Here is a 14,340-nt window from a genome sequence, read left to right on the forward strand (position 1 = left end):
CCATCAGAATGCAGGGTTTGAAAAATACCTCAAATACCAATCTTAGGTTTGACAATAGTGATGTTATCTCTAGGAGCATTTGGGGAGATTACAAATCTTGTAGCCTCTAGCTACATAACACCTGAGCCCCAAGCAAGGAAGGAGTTACTTTCAGGAAGGAGCTGTTATCTTCTTCATTTTAAAGTTAAACTACAGACTAAATTCTTCCCATAGATAGCTTGGCCTATGCCCAGGAATGAACAATGGCAGCTTGGAGGTTACAAGCAAGATGGAGTCAGTTAGGTCAGATTTTTCTCACAGTCATTTTTTTGCAAAGGCAGTTTTATTTTCCATGTACATGTTTAAGCTCTTTCCCTGAATTTTCCTTGAAGCCTTATCCCTAGGAAGTCAACAAGCTCAAATAAGAAGTCAATGTTATATGGGAAATTTTGCTGAGAGATGGTGAAGAAGGGTTTCGTTGAACACCACTCAGCAAATGCCAAATTACATCTTATTATTTTACCTCACCAAATTTTTCTCTCCAGCCATCACTTTATAACCTTTTCTTCTCTTCTGTCACATAGCATTAAAAAAAAAATTGACTTTATTTTTCTGAATGACTGAGCTCCAATGCTCTCCTCTTATTCTCAACAGATAGTATTTGTTTGGAATAGATATCCAATCTATTTTTCCTCAAATATTCTTTTCAGGAAATCTCTTCAACTCTTTTTTTTTTTTTTTTAAGTTACTTATTTAATTATTCAACCATTAAAAACAAAGGTTTTCTTTGAGGAGTGAATAATACTACTGGGAAAAAAATTTTACTCTGTAAAGTTAATAAACAATCTTATATCTCCTAAATCCTGCATGGTGACTCACACCTGTAATGCCAGCACTTTGGGAGGCCAAGGTGGGTGGATCAGAGGCCAGGGGTTTGAGACTGTCCTGGCCAAGATGGTGAAACCTTCTTTCTACTAAAAATACAAAAAAGTTAGCCAGTCATGCTGGCAGGCACCTATAAACCCAGCTACTCAAGAGGCTGAGGCAGGAGAATTGATGGAACCTGGGAAATGGAGGTTGCAGTGAGCTGAGACTGTGTCATTGCACTCTAGCCTGGGTGACAGAGCAAGACTCCATCCCAAAAAAAAAAAAAAAAAAAGAAGATTATGGAATTAGTAGTAAAAATTTGGATATATTTTGATAAAAAATATACCATTGCAATGGAGGTGAGTTGCAGCATAAACTAAACTCAACTTTGATTTGTACAGAGGCGACTGAGTGACTTAAAAGGAAAATAAGGAAGTAGGGGCCTGAGCAAGAGAGCCCTGTAGAGTTTGGAAAGTAAAAACTTACAAATAATATGTCAGGGTAAATGCAATTAGGCCAGCTATGTCTACTAGCTTTCAATAATCTAAGTTATAGTACTGTTCTCCCACAGAGACTGGGAAACAGAGGTCTTTTTTGATGATTATGTTTTCCAATGGATGGCTGTCAGGTCCTGAAGAAAGGCATTCCTGAGGTGTGGGAGATACACACACATCTCAAGGGGACAGAGAAAAAAATCCTGATTGTAAACTCTTTTGAATACTATGAAAAACATGATCAGCAGACTATTATCAAGCATTGGCTAGAAAAACAGTAAATTATTTTGTCATCCTTGATTTTTCTGGGACAGGCATGTTAAAGATTACTAGGGTCATCATATGGATGTAGCTTAAAGCTGTTGGAAATTATGCTAGTGTTTAAGTCTTTTAATGTGGACAGAGAAAGGTGGATGAAGTCCTTTCTGCTAAGACTCTGTAGTTTTTAAAGGTCAAGATTGAGGCCTAGTTGAGAATTAGGCTCAGAGGAAACGGGCTAGAGTTGGGTCAAGGAGATAATCATTGTCAGGGGACATCATGATGATTCTTATAGTTGGAGTCACAAACCGTCTTACATTCACTAAAAACCTTGGGGAGCACTCACCATGGGAAATAGGAGAGAGAGCATTATGAATAATATATATGTATGTGTGTGTGTGTGTGTATGTGTGTGTGTGTATTATATGTGTTCTTATTTCTCTCTCTTTCTGTCTGTTTCTTTCTATATATACTTAGCAGACTATTGTCAGGTGTTGGCTAGAAAAACAGTAAATTATTTTGTGTGTGTGTGTGTATATATATAATACACACACACACACACATACACACACACACACACACACACACATATATATATAGTGCCAGGGATACAATGCTTCATCCCCAGGATGATCTTAGACCCCTTTAATGTGCCTGCCTGAGAAAACTCAAAGTTGACAAAATAATTTACTATTTTTCTAGCCAATACCTGACAATAATCTGCTAACTACACATGGAAAGAGACAGACAGAGAGAAAGAGAGAGAAACAAGAACATATATAATCGTGAAAGCTAAGAAAAGGAATTATAGGAAGAAATGAAAAAATAAGATACTTTGCAGAGTGGAAATAGATTTCCAAGACAAGACTGAATTATGTCAGGAAAAGCAAAACAACAAGCAAAAGTTGTGCTAGATGAATTTAGTTCATGATTCTGCCCCTACCTCCAGTAATCTTCCATTTCCTAAAAAAATATAAAAAGGAAATTGAAGAATGCTCCAATATCAAGAGAATTATGATGTATAGAAAAGCATAAGAGTTGACAATAATACTAAGGACACTATTAAAATTGTTGACTTTGTTGTTCATTGTTTGGTAGGCCAGCTATCTTAGTCTGAGCATAGTAGTTGATTGTGTGATTAAAGACAGATCAAGTGCTCAATCACTGAGTCACAAACCAAGATTAAATTCCATCATAATGAAAATGCTTACAAATAAAAAAGTAGAAGGGAGAGGATGCAAACCAAGCTTAAACACAGAGGAGGCATTGTCAAATAAAGAAATTTATAGCAGTTGTTTTGATACACACTGAGGATAAATGAATGCAAGTTCTGATAAATAAAATCTAAGTCATTAAGAATGATGGGAATGAAGATGAAGGAAGAAAGCAGAGATTTTGAAATTTGTTCAGAGCGAAATGTAGAAAGTAATGCTAATAATAAATACAATCAAGAAATTAAGAAATGTGAATGATTACTATTAGAGAGTAAGAAACTTTAGTTAAAATGCCTATGTGTTTGAAGTAAAAGTGGTGATATAAACATATTCAAAAAAATAACATACACTTTCCTGAATTATTACACCTCGCAAAATATTTGTCATCTAATATTGTACTTGATTAATATCAATGAAAAAACTAGTTTTTTTTTTTTTTTTTTTTTTTTCCTAGTATAGGCTAGGGTTCTTCTTTTTGTATATCTCTTTTTACAGGGCTGGGCATACAGTAGGTACTTAATAAATAATCATCTTTATTGCTTGTAATTAGAATCTTTTCAGAGAATTTAAGTTTGTATTTTTGTTTTAAACATCAACTAAATGTGATTACATTTATGCCATTTACACTTCATTTAGACATTTTAATGTCAAATTTATTTATTTATAGTATAGTTCAGTATGAAATATTTTATAAGGTGAGCATTTATTTTTCTTATTGATAATTTGAGTTGGTAGGTCAAATGGTTTTTCCATACATGTTGTGATTTTAGTATTGTGTACATATGTAATATATAATGTTTTCATGTAACACGAATTTATTATATAAAATTTATAATGTGTAGGTAATTTGGACTATATCAAATAGTTTTTTTTTTTTTTTTTTTTTTTTTTTTTTTTTTTTTTTTTGAGACGGAATTTTGCTCTTGTTACCCAGGCTGGAGTGCAATGGCACGATCTCGGCTCACCGCAACCTCCGCCTCCTGGGTTCAGGCAATTCTCCTGCCTTAGCCTCCTGAGTAGCTGGGATTACAGGCACGTGCCACCATGCCCAGCTAATGTTTTGTATTTTTTTTTTTTTTAGTAGAGACGGGGTTTCACCATGTTGACCAGGATGGTCTCGATCTCTCAACCTCGTGATCTACCCTCCTCGGCCTCCCAAAGTGCTGGGATTACAGGCTTGAGCCACCGCGCCCAGCCATCAAATGGTTTTTAAAAGATGGGAGAGTAAGCTTTATTTAAATGAAATTCTTAATTACTTTTCATACTGAGTTTAATATTGAAGGATTCTACTTATTTTCTAGAAATCAAAAGTTTCTATTCATCTCTTATATTTCTTTGATTTTCTGTACTGATTCTTTTTCTTTGCGAAACTTGATGATAAACAATCAAAATTCTTTCTAATCCTCACCATCTGGAAGAGTCTTTTTCTGTTTTCTTGCTTCCTTAACTTTTATGTTTTAAAAAAAATCACTTCTAGTCTTGTATTTACTTTCTTCTCTATGTTTCTCTATTCATCTCTCTTTCACATTATGTCATCAAAATTTGACATTTTTCTAACATTTTAATTTTTGAGTAGTCCCACCACTTCTCCACCTAAAGGATCAGAAAATATTCACATTATCATCTTACAAGTCATACTAAAATTTAAAGACACAGTAAGTGGTTTAAATGGCTGAGTTTATTCCAAGGCATAAGGAACAAATGAACGGGAGCCTAGCTTCTTACAATAAAAACAGAAGTGTATTTATAAATCTAGATTGTAGTCTCTTACAGTTCAGAAACTCTTTCTCACATAACTCCTATTATTTCTAGTATTCTACGTGTAGAAAATGGGGACGATAATTTATCCAACAGAGCTTCCACATTGTTAAGCATAATTGGCTGTAACTTTGTTTAGATCAATGCAATAATACTAATAACAACAATGGTGACATATATTGAGCCCTTGTTTTGTGTCCTGCACTGTTCTAAATACCTTACAAATATTAACTCACATAGTAATCACAAATGTTTTATGAATTTCTTAACATTACTATCCCCAAATTTCAGACAAGGGAACAAAAATACAAAAAGTCTAAATGAAGTTGTCCAGGATCACATAGCTAGTAAAGAGATAGTGCAGGGATTCAAAGCCATTATCTGAATCCAGAGTTTTGCTCTCATTCTTCTTTTATACCTCTCTGATATATAAGGTCTTTGGGCATTTAAGAATTAAAGCATGCACACCGTGCATTCAGTGGATTTGAAATACATATTGGTTCATTCCACAAGTAATTTTGGTTGCTTGCTTTGTGTCTGGAATTTTGTTTACTTTGAGAGGTACAGCTGAGGAAAAGACAGTCATGTTCCCTCACTCCAGTAGCATGAGATGGACAAAAGCAACCACAAACAACGCATAGAATTTTAGTACATCATGAAGGATATACAAAAGAGACAGAGGAAATAAAGTAGGTGAAGAGGATGGACAAAGGAATGTCAGATCTGGGGAAGAAAAAGGCAGAGAACATTACATGTGTCAAGAAAAAATAAAACCTGAGTTTCTATAGATGGAAGCCCCAAAAGGGAGACCATGTGGCCAGGGCATAATAAACAAAGTGAGGACAGTAACCTGAGATGAGGTTGAAGAAGCAGACAAGGAGTAAATCAAATTTTATTCTAAATTTGATATGACATCACTGAAGGATTTTAAGCAGGGCCAATATATGCTACATGGTTTATTCCTACCCAGAGTTGCTGGATGGAGAATGAATTGACAAGAATGACGTTTGGGAAGGTTAGTTAGGGACAGCAGTTTAGGCAAGAGGTGACAGCACTGATAAGAGTAGAAATGGAAAACAAAATGGAAATCCTCAACATATGTTTTCGTCATAAAGTTAAAAGTAGTTACTGATTATTATATGCAAAAAAGTAAGAAAAAGAGAAGATTTAAAAATGATTGCTAGGTTTTCAGTTTGAATATTTGGATAAATACTACTATAATTCACCGATAATTAGCATAGCTAATTTGCACAGATAAGATTGGAGTGAAACTTTTTTTCTATTTCCGTATTTTATACTGAGATATTGAGATACCTAAAAATAAATCCATTCATGGTTGGACATACGTATAAAATTTAGATTAGAAATATGGACTAGAAATAAAAGCATGTAGATTATATTTAATGTCATAGCAATAGAAGTGTTCAAATAAGAGAAAGAGATTGAAAGGAAGAGAGGAGGACCCTAAATGGAACCTTCAGTAATACTTAAATTTAAATGTTGGGTGGAGGGATTTCTGGCAAAGGATACTGGGAAGAAAATACCAGTGAGATATGAGAAAAACAGAAGAGAACCTGTCAAAAAATAAATCAACAACAACAACAAAATAAAAACCAACTATTGAAAGGATTTCAAGAAGAGCAGTCAATGGCTGTTAACTGACTATGATGAAGAAAGTGTGCATAGGGCTTAGCAATAGAGAAACTGCTACGTTATTATTGCTGTATCTATTATATTTTCTTGGGAAGAGTACTTTCGGTTAGGTTGCTGGGAACAAAGTCAGACATAGCTGGATTAAAGTCGAATCAGAAATGATGGAATATCTAACAACTAATTTGAAAAGTTTGTAGATGAAGAAAACAAAGAGTAAAGTAGTAGCTGGAAGAAGTTGTGGAATCAAAGTAGCTATAAATTTGCATACTGCAAAGATGATACAGTAAAATAGGAGGCCTTTGTGAAGTAGGAAAGAGCAGAGAAAAGAACCAATGTCCTTGATAAGGGTAGAAAGAACAATGCAGTTCAGGGCTCAAGTAGCAGATTTCCTTGTTATAGGAAGATAAACATTGTATTATTTAACGGAAGGGGACAAGATACCACAAAGATAGATTTGTAGGTTTGTTAGGAAGCTAAAGGGTACACTTCTGTTAATGGTTGTTTAATATCGACAGAAAATACTCTGGAAACCTTGCAAATAAGTTAATTGATTTCACAATTTTATTTTTTCATTCTAACTTCGTGTTTCTGTCAAAAAAATACTATCTATTTAAAATATTAATAATAAAAGTGATAAGTTAAAAATTAAGACATGAAAGGAGAATTATGACATCAACCCATTAAATATATTTACTTAATATTGTATTAAGTAAATGCAGTTATACTGTCTTAAATAGTTAATATTTTCAAGCAATCTACAACTAGAGGGCCTAAATATATGGGTTCTATTAATCTTTTAACAACTGTCAGTCTCACTAATTTCTTCTTGAGTTCCTGATAACTACAGCTGTAAAATCTGAAGGTAAATGACTACACAAAGTTATATTATCCTATGAAGCATCTCACTTAGAGTTAATATAGAAAACATATTCCCTCAAAAAAGACACTTTGTTTTATATCAATGCTTGATTTATCTGTAACTCAAACAAATGACTATTCTAGCTTTTCTGAAAAGGATGAGCTACTATACAGGAAATGCTTTTGAAGAGAGAGCTTGTCTTGAGGCTCCCAAGTTTAATACCAATCAGCTGATTCAACAGCTTCACAAACCTAAGAACCGCAGAGCAGCAAAGGAATGCCTGGGATCACATGTTCTCTACCCCAACCTATTCTACAGAACTCCATAACTTTGCTGCCTCAGGATGGCATAAAAGAGAAGATTGTGATTCAAGTTGGAGTAAAGTTAGGATCTGAAATCAAGAAATAAAGGGTTATTATCAAAAAATTAGCCAGAAGACAGAAAAGTAAAGAGATGATATGGTTATAGAACATGGGAGGAGACTGAAGGAACAAATGTGATTCTCAAATAAGCGGTAATGAGATGGAGGAAAAACTGGCTGCTGGTAGCGCTAGAACAAATATCTGAAGATGGAAGGACAGATTGGAAGAAGGAATAAAAGAAGAATGATGTAAATTAGTGGCTGAATGAAATCCTATGTTTCTGGGGCAGAAGTCAATATTACAACTACCTTTGACTGCATTCAATTTAGAGGACCCTTATGCATTTTGGATCAGTAGTCATAAGTGCTCAAAATAATCTTAGCAATAGAAACTACACGTATATGTTCTGTCCAGTTAATTGTATGTGCCTTATTTATTATTTAATTGCAGATGCACAGGTGGCCAGTATATCCTGCAGTTACATTTTCTTGAAATGACTTATTACCAAAGAATAGTCCATACACTGGGTATTATGTGTGTATCTGTTCAGAATCTATATATACTTTTGTTATTTCTAGATTCCCAGAAGGCTTATTTCAACACCTCCATCAAGATTGTGTTTTTGAAGATTTTCTGTCCAAACTATAGTTCTCTGCTGTGCCAAAGCTGAGCTTTTGAAAGGTGCTTGGTGTTTTTGAAGCTTTTCTCCTCAATAAAAAATGCCCACATTTCACACATCATTAAAAACAATATAATAAAGTATCAATCATTAATAACTTGGGGAGTTAGTCCCCAAAGAGTATTATTTACAAAGACTAAGCAAAGAACACCTGGAGACAGCCTTAAACCAAAGGATCACATACTTAATAATGGTTTGTAAAAACCTTGAAAAGAGTCTTAATTTGGATAAGAAGGCATTCCCACTTTCTCTCAAATCACGCTATGAGATTGTTATCTATTTTCTTTATAAGTGAATCTCTGTTAAGGTTGTTTAGCATTGTGCGAATTGGTTGAGGAAAATGACTGATCTTAACCAGGCACATGGAAATGGTCAGAGACATCTTTTTCTCAAGAATGTTGTGATTCATAGCTTTCGGCTGAAGATTTATTTCACTTTCTCACTAAAGAAAGGATAAATTCCAAGTCATTTCCTTATTATATTTCTCAAGGAGTGGCTGTACATATAGGGTCTCACAGCCTCTCCTTGGATGGCGAATTACAGCGCACCTGAGGGTTTCAAGCACCTCGGTTTCAGAGCTCTGCTCTGGTAGCTCCCAACATGCCAATGTTAGTTTAATCTTTGGAAAGTCGGTGCTTGTCTCTGGTGACTCCAAAAGAACTGGCACAACGATATCACATATATGTTCAATCTGTTTATGGCTTGTATTTCTTCCAGTAGCAGTGACATGAAATAGAGGCAATTGTTGACATGTCTGAGTCCCTATAATTTTCAGCTAAGTCTGAAGTCCTGGCTGAAACTTTGATGTCAAATATTTTTAAACCTGGAAAAAAAAAATCTACACTTGGTAAAACAAACAAACAAACAAACAAATAAATCACTGTCACTTTAAAGCTTCGAGCTGTTTTAATCCACTTCAATACTCTTTTAGGGCAAATTGTTTCTTTGTTTTGGGACAACCAAATAAATAGGCCTATTTTGCTATGCAGTGTAAAGCAGAGACTCTCTTATGACATGGAAATATTTGACATGCTCTGGTTCAGGAAATTAAAACTGCTTGAGGATGACAATAAAAGCTTGTCTTTGTTAAAAATAAAGTTGTATCTCTGCAAACATGTTTGATATGGGAAAAACATGTGTTTTGCTAAGTGGGATAATAAGGACAAAGAAAGTACAGGATAATATCATTCCTCATTTAAGCTCTTTGAAAGGGTCGGGTTGCTCCTTAGAGGAGTGAAAACCTAACGTTAACAGACCTACATTCATGAAAAGCAACATTATTGCAATCCTTTGGCTACAAGAACATCTAAATTCAGGTGGTCAAGAGTGGCACAGTTTTTTAGGTGTGCTTATTCACTGGAACATGCAGGATTGGCAGCTACTTGGACTGGCATCCTCTTTCCATTATATAATTTCACTGGTTATTTTTGTATATATTATAACTATTGATTTTGGTTTACTTATTTATTGCCTGCCACCTTACCCAACTCAATAGCTTTTTAGTAGATTCTCTGTTTTTCCAGGTGTTCACTAACACAAAATAATGACAATTTTTATTTCTGGTTTAATTGCTTCTTGTTTAAATTTTCACACTATGATGTAGATTTTTAATTTGTTTAATTTTTAGTTGATTAGACTGGTGAAAAAATATTTTAGGTAATAATTTTATTGTATGTATTAATATGCTGGCCGGGCGTGGTGGCTCAAGCCTGTAATCCCAGCACTTTGGGAGGCCGAGGCGGGTGGATCACGAGGTCTAGAGATCGAGACCATCCTGGTCAACATGGTGAAACACTGTCTCTACTAAAAATAAAAAAAAATTAGCTGGGCATGGTGGCACGTGCCTGTAATCCCAGCTACTCAGGAAGCTGAGGCAGAATTGCCTGAACCCAGGAGGCGGAGGTTGCAGTGAGCCGAGATCACACCATTGCACTCCAGCCTGGGTAACGAGAGCAAAACTCCGTCTCAAAAAAAAAAAAAAAAAAAAAAAAAAAAAGTTCATTGATGGGGGAACAAGTGGCTCTGAGCTTTTAAATCTGATTAGTAGTAATCTAATTCACAGTAAGCAATCCCTATGAAAAATATTTCTACTGGATAACAGCTAAACCATATCTAAAATATACACATACTTTAAAAAATTTTGTACAATTATATCCTGTATGTATTCATATACATATATATCTCTGTGTGTGTGTGTATACACACACACTCCATCCTCTGTCTTTCTATATATATAGAGAGAGAGAGAGATCCTCTCCCTTTTTATATGTACATATAGAAAGAGAGGCGATCGAGTTTAGCATATATAAGTGCTTCAGTTTTTTTATTGTTGAATAATTCCAAGTATGGATGTAGCACATTTTATTCATCCACTTATCAACTGATTGACATTTGGGCTGTTTCTCTTTTGGCTTTTACAAATAAAGCTGCTCTAAACCTTTCTGTATATATGGAGGTATGTTTTCATTTCTCTTCGGTATATACTTACCAGTGGAATTGCTAGGTCACATGGTAACTCTATGTTTAAAATTTTGTAAAACTGATGGACTGCTTTACAAAGAGGTTGTTCCATTTTACATTTCCACCAGCAATGTATATTGGTTCAAATTTTCCACATCTGTGAAAACTTCTTATTGTTATAGTCATAATGAATATCAAGTGTGATTATGATTTGCAGTTCTTTGATATCTAATAGTGTTGAGCATTTTTTTTATGTGTTCATCGGTCATTTGTGTATCTTCTTTGGAGAAATATTTAAATTATTTGCTCATTTTTGAATTGGATTGGTTGTTTTATTGTTGTGTATATAAAGCATTTATTATTTATTCAAGATGCAAGTCCATTATCACAAAGTGATTTGCAAATATTGTCTCCCATTCTGTGAGTTGGCTTTTTGTCTTTGAAGCATAAGTTTTTAATTTTGATGAGATCTAACATCTGTTTTTTTTTTTTTCTTTTTTTCTTTTTCTTTTTTTTTTTTTTGCAGGGGGGTCATGTTTAAGAAGGCTTTGCTTAACCCAGGGTTATGAAGATTTATTCCTATTTTTTGTCCTAAGAGTTTCACCATCGCTGGGTGTGGTGGCTCATGCATGTAATCCCAGCACTTTGGGAGGCTGAGGCAGGTGGATCACATGAAGTCGGGAGTTCGAGACCAGCCTGACCAAAATAAAGAAACCCCATCTCTACCAAAAATACAAAATTAACCAGGCATTGTGGTGCATGCCTATAATCCCAGCTACTTGAGAGGTTGAGGCAGGAGGTAGGAGAATCACTCAAACCCGGGAGGCAGAGGTTGCGGTGAGCAGACATTGTGCCATTGTACTCCAGCCAGGGCAACAAGAGCAAAACTCTGTCTAAAAAAAACAAACAGAAAAAAACAAACAAACAACAAAAACAGTTTCGCCACCATGTACCATCTACACTTTGGTCTAACTAACATTTTTAGTTACATATGTGTGTGTATGTGTGTGAGTGTGTATGTAGTATGAATAAGGAATCAAATATGCTTTGAATGTGGCTATATGATTATTGGGAGCATTATTATGTTTGAGATAATTTTTTTTCCTCATTGGACTTTTCTGATACATATAGCTATGTCTATTCTTATAATAAAATCAAACTCTCTTGATTACTCTAAACTTTATACTGAGGTTGAAATCAGGAAGTATGAGTTCACTAACTTTGTTTCTTTCATTCAAGATACTTTTGACTGTTCTGAGTCCCTTGTATTTCCATATGCATTCAAAGGTTAGCTTGTCAATTTCTGGAAAAAAAAAAAAAAAAACAGCTGGGATTTCTATACATTAAATCTGTAGATCTTTGTGGATAGTTTTGTCATCTTCATAATATTAGGTTGTCCATTCCATGAACATTGTTATCTTTCCATTTGTTTAAGTCTTTGGTTTCTTTCAATGATGTGTTGTAGCTTGGTGTATATGTTTTAACATTTATAATTATTTTACTAAACTTATTTCTAAGTATTCTATATTTTAAAATTCTGTTATAAATTGTTTTCTTAATTTCATTTTTGGATTGTTCATTCCTCTTATGTAGAATGCAACCTATTTTTTTATGTTGCTTTTGTAACCTGCAACCTGGCTATACATTTCTACTAAATTTCTTGAGATTTTGTATATACCAGTACTTTCCATCTGAAAATAGTGATAGTGTTACTTATTTTCTTTCAATCTGGATGCTATTTATTTCCTTCTCTCTCTCTTTACCCTACCCCCAATTATCCTTGCTAGAATCTCCAATTTTATTCAACACCAGTTGAGTAAAAGGGCAAAAGTGGACATGCTTTCTTTGGTCCTGATCTTTGAGGGAAAACATTAATTTTCTCACCAATAAATACAATATGAGCCTTGGGTTTTTATATTTCTTTAATCAAGGTTAGGAAGTTCTATTTCTAGTTTATTGAATATTTTTAAAATGAAAGAGTTTTTGAATTTTGTCAAATAAACCCATCATTCAACTATGTCAAATTATTATCTTATGAAATGAGAGAGACAGTATACTAGAAAAACTATGGCATATCTCACAAAAAGGAAGAAAGAAAGAAGGAAAGAAAGAAGGAATGGAGGGAGGGAGGGACAGAAGGAAGGAGGGATGGAAGGAAGGAAGGAAAGGGGGACAAGGAAGGAAGGAGGGAGGGAAAGAAGGAGAGAGAAAGAAGAAAAGAAAGAAAGAGAAAGAGAAAAAAGAAAGAGAAAAATTTTAGAAGATTTTTACAGATGGTAGAATTAGACACAATTTCAGTCAAGTGGTGTTTTATTAGGCTTAAGGTAGAGCACAGTTATGTGTACTATTTGTAAAGAGTACAACATCAGATCTGGATAGAGAAGTGGAACTGGGATCCTCTGTCCTTGGAATTCACAGTTAATATAGATGTGCAATATTTTGTGCAGAACTTCTTATTTTAAGCTCTGTACTTGGACTGGAAATTGAAACTGCTTCTCTGTGTCAAAGTAACTTAGATCCTCCAAACAAGATTTGGATGCTTTCTACTAATGATATAATTTCAAACAACAAACTGATACTCTGTGGCTTTGGAGAACAAACCAGTAAGAAAGTTGTACACAATCAACAAGGACTTTATTATTATGCTTTATAATTATAGCATGTCCTTGAGATAAATGTTATTTCCTGCTAACTTTGTGTATTAGTCTGTTCTCAGGCTGCTAATAAAACATATGCAAGACTAGGTAATTTATAAAGGAAAGGAAGTTTAATGTACTCACAGTTCTACATGACTGGGGAGGCTTTACAGTCATGGCAAAATGTGAAAGAACAGCAAAGACACATCTTACATGGTGGCAGGCAAGAAAGTGTGTGTGGTGGAACTGCTGTTTATAAAACCATTATATATCATGAGACTTACTCACAATCATGGAAACAGCATGGAAAAACCTGCACCAATGATACAATTACCTCCCACCGGGTCCCTCCTACAACACGTTGGGAACTACAATTCATGACAACATTTGGGTGAGGACACAGCAAGGCCAATTTGCAACTGGATTTGAATAACAGTGTTTCATGGATGTGATTCTCTAGGAGTAATATCCTTCACTGCCTTTCCCGTTTGTCAAGCTCTTATTCTGCCTTTAAGGCAATGTGCAGGCAAGAAGGGACTGTTGCAGTTCCCCAGTGATGATGAGAGGAAAGTATGTTCTCTATGAAGTGAAGTCTTTTGGGTCACTGTAAGAGTAGTGATTTACTTCTCTGTCAAACTATTAGAATCAATTTCCCCATGATTGCTGTGGAAACTAGAATCCAGGAAATAGGGTACAACCACAGCTCTGAGTTCCTTGCCTGACTTGTATGTTTTGATGTGCTGACATCCACTTCTTCCTTCTGCAAAAACATATCAGGACCTGACTTATACTTAGCCAAAGCCAATTCCCTGCTCAAAGGTGGATAAGAGGGAAGAAAACTCTCTTTTTTTTTTCCTTATCAAGTGCATATATGTATATACATATACGTTGCTGGGATGAAAAGTATGGAGCTGCTGAAATAGCAGTAACAGTTATTTTCTTAATTATACCTATTCTATGCCCTTGAGTTCTAAGAATTTAGCTCTGTATTGATTTACTCTGCTCAATATTTCAAATCTGGTTGGATAGATAACATTCTATTTTATTTTCAAACTACATAATTGCCTTCAAGGATCAGTAATTCAAAGTTCTTATTCTGCCTGTTCAACTGTTTAGGAATC

The 14,340-nt window shown here is 34.7% G+C and overlaps 1 protein-coding gene across 4 annotated transcripts in view; it reads left to right on the top strand.

The window, feature by feature from the left end:
• LRP1B (LDL receptor related protein 1B) overlaps positions 1-14,340 on the top strand; it is a 1,884,038-nt gene that overhangs the window by 1,506,665 nt on the left and 363,033 nt on the right. The window lies entirely within an intron of this gene.

Source organism: Saimiri boliviensis, chromosome 5 (genome assembly GCF_048565385.1).
Source record: "Saimiri boliviensis isolate mSaiBol1 chromosome 5, mSaiBol1.pri, whole genome shotgun sequence".
NCBI lineage: Eukaryota > Metazoa > Chordata > Mammalia > Primates > Cebidae > Saimiri > Saimiri boliviensis.